Raw genomic sequence first — 6974 nt, 5'->3', positions numbered from 1 at the left:
CGTGGTATATGAATGGTCAAAGGACGTCTAGCGGATCTGTAATAATTCTTACCGGAAATTGAGAAGGGAAATCAGCATTTTTTGTAATATGTAGAAGCGAGTCAGCAATTAAAGCAAATTGTTGGGCGATTGTTATTGGACTCATGGCCTCACGGCATGGTGAAGTAGCGTTGTCATCCAAGGATGGGAGCACTCACTTGCAGAGAGTTACACTCACTTTGTGTTTTCTCGGCTCAGAAGCGTGCTATCAAAAAACGATGTATGGACAACGTTTGTCTTGTGGTTTTGCCTGAAAGTTTGCCGAATAGAGTAGGGGTCGCACACGCATACCGACGTCGTGAGGGGGCTGCGGAGGCATTTCTCCACGAGGTGAATGTAAATTACACTCACCTCGTGGAGAGTCGCTTTCACAGCTCTGTCACGATTTTGGCAGGTGTGTGCGACCTTTACTTTATTCGGCAAACTTTTAGGCAAAACCACAAGGCAAAAGTCGTTCATACATCGTTTTTTGCTTGCACGCTTCTAAGCTGAGAAAATATCAAGTGAGTGTAACTCTTTGAAAGTGAGTGTTCCCATCCCTGTTGTCATCATTCTTGCACGCGAAAAAATCTAAGTTTGTAAGCGAAACTCTATGTTTGTTGTGTAAATGACACCCCTAGTTAAGGGTATGGATCAGCAGTTGATATTGACTGCCACTCCCCAACCTGCTTTGCACATAACTCTTGGAACGCATTGTACAAAGCCGTCAAAAAAGCAAGTCCTGAAAAGGTACAGCTGCGGTCCATGATGGCTGTTGTGAGACATCAGCAGCGAACGTAAGGCTCCACAGGAAAAGCATGTCATAATTTAATGGACGCTTCGATGGTTCTTGGAGGAGGTCCTAAGCTACACGATAAACGTACGCGATTAATTTACTGTGGTGGTTTAATAATAATTATATTTCAGGCATTAAAAGTCTACAAAGACATCTACAGAGCGTGTTTTATAGATGAATTGGATCCAGACTATACCACGTTGAAGGCTAGGTTTGGAACGATATGGGAGACCCTTAATTTGCCGAGTTTCTCAAAGTTTCATATTTTGCAGTTCCAGTTGATGATACAAACGGTTAAATCTCTTGGTGTGGAGAGCAAGCTACTGAGAGCGTTCCCAGCATTTTTTTAGAAACATGGGAGAGATATCGTACGTTCCCGACATCTAAATCCTATTTCAACCAGCTATTGAATGCTGTGATTGACTACAATAGCGGGCGTTTGAATTGGTTTTGGTTATTTGTAGTAAATAGTAACTGTTTAATTGCTATTAATACTGTAAAAACCAATGGATTTGGATTATAAATTCAATTCACGATAACTTTTGATTTCGTAGATAAAATGTTCTAAAATTTTCAGTAAGAATACTCGAATACCATACGTTTCGAATGTTGGATTCCAAATTTATGAGGGACAGATTGATGGCCACGATCATGATACAACCGCGATTGAATATTAATAGTTCAAAGAGAATTTCATTGAAAATCGCCCAAAAATTTCAAATCGCTCAAACTATCAATTCCCTCCATGAAACATTTTCAAAATTTCAGAGATGATACCTGGATACTATATCTTTCGAATGGTGGGTACCGCTTAGATGGGTATTTTATTTTGTTAATAACGGTTTTAGACACACCGTGATATACATACAACAATATAATTTCTTATATATCGGAGCGTTTGATACGGTATGTCCACGCATCCTTCCTCCCCTGTAGATTCATGAAGTGATTCGAAGTTGAAGAAAAATGCAATGAATTCGAAACATTTCAAAGGATCATCTTTGCGGTAAACGCTACGCAGTAGGCCTGGCCGCTTTGACGCTTGTGTCATATCTCTGATATGCTGCAAGCGTCAATACTGACAAGAAAAATAATTGGGCGTAATCTAACCCGATTATTTTCCAGGATGCTTTCTTGTACTGGCTGCGTATGTGTTAGATTAGATTAGATTAGATTAGATTAAGCTGGTTACAGATCGGGAACGTACTCTAAGGCCTTGCCAAGGTTTTATGGGACGGAAGGCAGCTCCGACATGAGCCCATCCGTCGTTTCAGGTCAGTATCACCCGGCTCTACTAAAAGGATAGAACGCCGTCGCCACCAGCACACCTCTACTCCGCGGTCATCTAAGAGTGTACCATCTTGTTCACCAGTTCCATCGCGCGCGCCAGTATGCCATAATCAGGAACTTACTGGCGTTGCTCCTGATGTGCCCGAGGCACCCCTGACCAGGCTACGGCACTTTGGAAGCGGTGCCGATTCGCTTGTACAGAGTTGATGCTTCCGGATGTGTGGTATTTCTGAAGAGGCCCAGCAGAGCCCACGCCTAGACAAACTCCGGTTGAAGATTTCGTGTGCGGTGCACATGATGTTGTTGTTCTATAGTTTTGGGCTAGCGTATCTCTTGGATAGCTGCACATGAACATCGACATTCTGCAGTTCACGAGCCAGGAGCCCAATACGTGGGGGTCCATTCCAAGTTCTCACGTTCCAAGATCCGACTTTCGAATCGTTGTCCTTAACCCATTTCCGCCCAGTGATCTATTTATAGATCAGATGCCTCGAACGCCCAGTGATCTATTTATAGATCAGTAACTTTTGCGATAATTGCGGAGAAATTAAGCATTTTGGAAGACTGGTGTCTTCAGCAAAGTTGTTGAGAAGTTCAAGAACTCTTCGATAGTACGTAATTTAGTACGTATTCGCTCCAGTAGGTGGCACTAGTGATCACGAAACATTGTGCTTTGACAGGTGTTTCGTCAACAGCCATTGCCAATACTGTCGCATTCGTATCTTGAGAATCCGACTACATAGAGAAAAATTATATTCAGCAAAGTTGATCAGGACATCAAGAGCTATCCGATAGTGAACTAGTTGGTTCTAAGTTTATCCGCTAGGTGGCGCTAGTGAGTCCTAAAAAATTTAAACCTCTGTATCTCGAGAATCCGACTACATAGAAGAATTTCGTCTTCGGCAAGGTTGATCAGGACATCAATAGCTATCCGATAGTGAACTAGTTGGTTCTAGGTTTATCCGTTAGATGGCGCTAGTGGGCTCTAAAAAAATAAACCTCTTTATCTCGAGAATCAGACTACATAGAAGAGTTCTGTCTTCGGCAAAGTTGATCAGGACATCACCAGCTATCCGATAGTGAACTAGTTGATTGTAGGTTTGTCCGCTAGGTGGCGTTAGTGAGTCCAAAAAAAATTAAACCTCTGTATCTCGAGAATCCGACTACATAGAAGAATTTCGTCTTCGGCAAGGTTGATCAGGACATCAATATCTACACTCAAACCTCCATTTAGGTAGGATCCATTTAGGTAAAATCTATTTAGGTCCCTCCATTTAGGTTACGTTACCTAAATAGAATTTGGTTGTGTTCAGAACAGTTGGAGTACTTAAGATTGATGACGTCATACCCGACATTAACCTATCATTCACCTGTTTTTATTTTGGCCTCCAAACCCAACATAGACCCAACAGTTGTTCGATGTTGGTCCAACAGTGGCCCAACATACGATAAAAATTTTCCCGACATTGACCCGACATTCAACAATTTTTCAGTCTGGCGGAATTTTTCAGGGTTTTTTGTGTTCCGTGCCCAGCTAGTCATTTGCATGACTATTCTCACCTGAGACCCTCCAAAACCCCCCAAAACGCCCCTGAAGCCCCTCCCCTACAGAAACTCCCTTGAAAGTTCTCTGAAACTCCGCATGACCATCTTCAAATCTCCTATTCGAGTCACCCTTCCTAGTTAAACTTCTTTGCAACCTTGTACTCCATTTAGGTAATGAACTGAATCCATTTAAGTAATGAATCCATTTAGGTAAAAATTCTATTTAGGCAGTCCCGACCCATTACCTAAATGAAGGTTTTGGTGTATCCGATAGTGAACTAGTTGGTTCTTGGTTTATCCGTTAGGTGGCGCTAAGTCCTTAAAAATTTAAACCTGTATATCTCAAGAATCCGACTACATAGAAGAATTTTGTCTTCGACAAGGTTGATCAGGACATCAATTGCTATCCGATAGTGAACAGGTTGGTTCTATATTTATCCGTTAGGTTAGGTTAGGTTAGGTTAGGTTAGGTGAGAATCCGACTACATAGAAGAATTTTGTCTTCGGCAAGGTTGATCAGGACATCAATAGCTATCCGATAGTGAACTAGTTCGTTCTAGGTTTATCCGTTAGGTGGCGCTAGTGAGTCTTTAAAAATTTAAACATCTATATCTCGAGAATCCGATTACATAGAAGAATTTCGTATTCGGCAAGGTTGATCCGGACATCAATATCTATCCGATAGTGAACTAGTTCGTTCTAGGTTTACCCTTTAGGTGGCGCTAGTGAGTCCTTAAACATTTAAACCTCTATATCTCGAGAATCCGACTACATAGAAGAATTTTGTCTTCGGCAAGGTTGATCAGGACATCAATAGCTATCCAATAGTGAAATAGTTGGATCTAGATTTATCCGTTAGGTGGTGCTAGTGAGTTCTAAAAAATTTAATCCTATGTATCTCGAGAATCCAACTACATAGAAAAAAATCGTGTACGGCAAAGTTGATCAGGACATCAACAGCTATTCGATAGTGAACTAGTTGATTGTAGGTATGTCCGCTACGTGGCGCAAGTGGGCTCAAAAAATTCTGAATTTTTGTATCTTGAAAATCAGACTACATAGAAGAATTTTAATATCTCGTCTTCGACAAGGTCGATCAGGACACCAATAGCTAACCGATACTAAACTAGTTGGTTCTATGTTTATCCACTAGGTGGCGCTAGCGAGTCATAAAAATTCTTAACTTCTGTTTCTCAACAACCAGAGTACATAGAAATATTCTGCCTTCGGCAAAGTTGATCAGGACATCAAGAGCTATCCGATAGTGAACTTGTTGGTTCTAGGTTTATTCGTGAGGTGGCGCTAGTGAGTCCTAAAAAAATAAATCTCTGTATCTTGAGAATCCGACTACATAGAAGAATTTCGTCTTCGGCATGGTTGATCAGGACATCAATAGCTATTCGATAGTGAACTAGTTGGTTCTAGATTTATCCGTTAGGTGGCGCTAGTGAGTCCTAAAAAATTTAAACCTCTATATCTCGAGAATCCGATTACATAGAAGAATTTCGTCTTCGGCAAGGTTGATCAGGACATCAATAGCTATCCGATAGTGAACTAGTTCGTTCTAGGTTTATCCGTAAGGTGGCGCTAGTGAGTCCTTAAAAATTTAAACATCTATATCTCGAGAATCCGACTACATAGAAGAATTCTGTCTTCGGCAATCTCGATCAGGACATCAACAGCTATCCTACACTGAAATAAATTTTGTTGCAGTTCCTACCGAAACCATGGTAAAATTAAGAACTGAACCAACGATTTTCAACCGAATGCAAAATTCTGTTAATTGTACTGAAACATTGTCAAAATTGCCATGCGGGCGGTACCGTTGACTGAAAACATCATTGATGCTACTATTTTGACGTTGTATTTTTGACCATGTTTTCCAAGACGCGCTACACTCAAGTCGACATGGTAAAAATTACAATGCCAATATAGTAGCATCAAGAATATTTTCAGTCAACGGTACCGCACGCATGGCAATATGGACAATTTTTCAGTACAATTAACAGAATTTTGCATTCGGTTGGAAATTGTTGGTGCAGTTCTTAATTTTACCATGGTTTCGGTAGAAACTACAACAAAATTTGTTTCAGTGTATAGTGAACTAGTAGATTGTACACACCAATTTTTTTGGAACGTTTCCAGCACAAAAAAAAATCAGCAAAATAAATTGCTGAATTTCAGCAAAATTTTTGATGAATTTCACCACAGCGTTGCTGATCAACTGTCAAAATTGCTGGATGGTTCAGCAAGTTGAAAAATAATTGCTGAAATTCAGTAAATTCGTATTGCTGAATGAAATCAGCACAAAAAAAAAATCAGCAAAGTTTGCTGAATACCAGCAAACAAAATTTGCAGTGTAGGTTTGTCCGCTAGGTAGCGCAAGTGGGCTCTAAAAATTCTGAACTTCTGTATCTCGAGAATCAGACTACATAGAAGAATTTTGACTTCGACAAGGTCAATCAGGACATCAATTGCTACCCTATAGTGAACTAGTTGGTTGAAGGTTTGTCCGCTAGGTGGCGCAAATTCTAAACAAATATTGATATATTTTTTTATGCAACAAGTTGCAAAATGATGATTTTTTCAGCACGAGTCGTACATTTATCCAACGAGGCTTGCCGAGTTGGATAAATACGACGAGTGCTGAAAAAATCGAGTTTTGCAACGACTTGCATACAACATTTTTTGTAATTGCTAAAAATACCCATTCAGTATAATCCTTAGTATAATCTTGTTTCACGCACATGTATCAAGACGAACCACGTGGTAAGCATTCATGCTCGTCAACATGGTGCTTTTGTTTGATCAGGTATGCTATGATAAGGCAGGTGTCAGAAATTTACAAACTCCCGTCGTCGTGACACCATGGGCAAGAGAAAAAATAGCTTCTGCTGCTGATTCTACGCCTGATCTGCAGACTCAATCTGAATCTGAATAGTCCTGATTCGTATTCGAGCTGATCAGAGGATGTAGAAGTAGCGGCTGCGTCTAAGGTAGCCTCGAAAGTTATCAAAATGTGGGTTCTGGCAAAGGTGCCGAAAAGTGCTACTTTTCAGCACTCTTAAGAGTGCTGAAAAGTAGTACTTTTCGGCACTTTTGTTTTAGTGAAGAAAAGTAGGCCGTTTTAACATTACAACCGCGAGAGAAAAGTAGGGGAAAACGCAACGCAATTACAAAAAAGTAGTTTTACGATGAAATAGAACTGCATGGCTGCTGATTGAACCATGTCTCGTGTCCGTAGAGGACCACCGGTCGTATTAGCGTTTTGTACATGGTGCATTTGGTGCGTAGGTGAATCTTTTTCGACCGCAGTTTCTTCTGG

Source organism: Aedes albopictus, chromosome 1 (genome assembly GCF_035046485.1).
Source record: "Aedes albopictus strain Foshan chromosome 1, AalbF5, whole genome shotgun sequence".
NCBI classification, from domain to species: domain Eukaryota; kingdom Metazoa; phylum Arthropoda; class Insecta; order Diptera; family Culicidae; genus Aedes; species Aedes albopictus.
Note: the sequence above shows the minus strand (reverse complement) of the source record.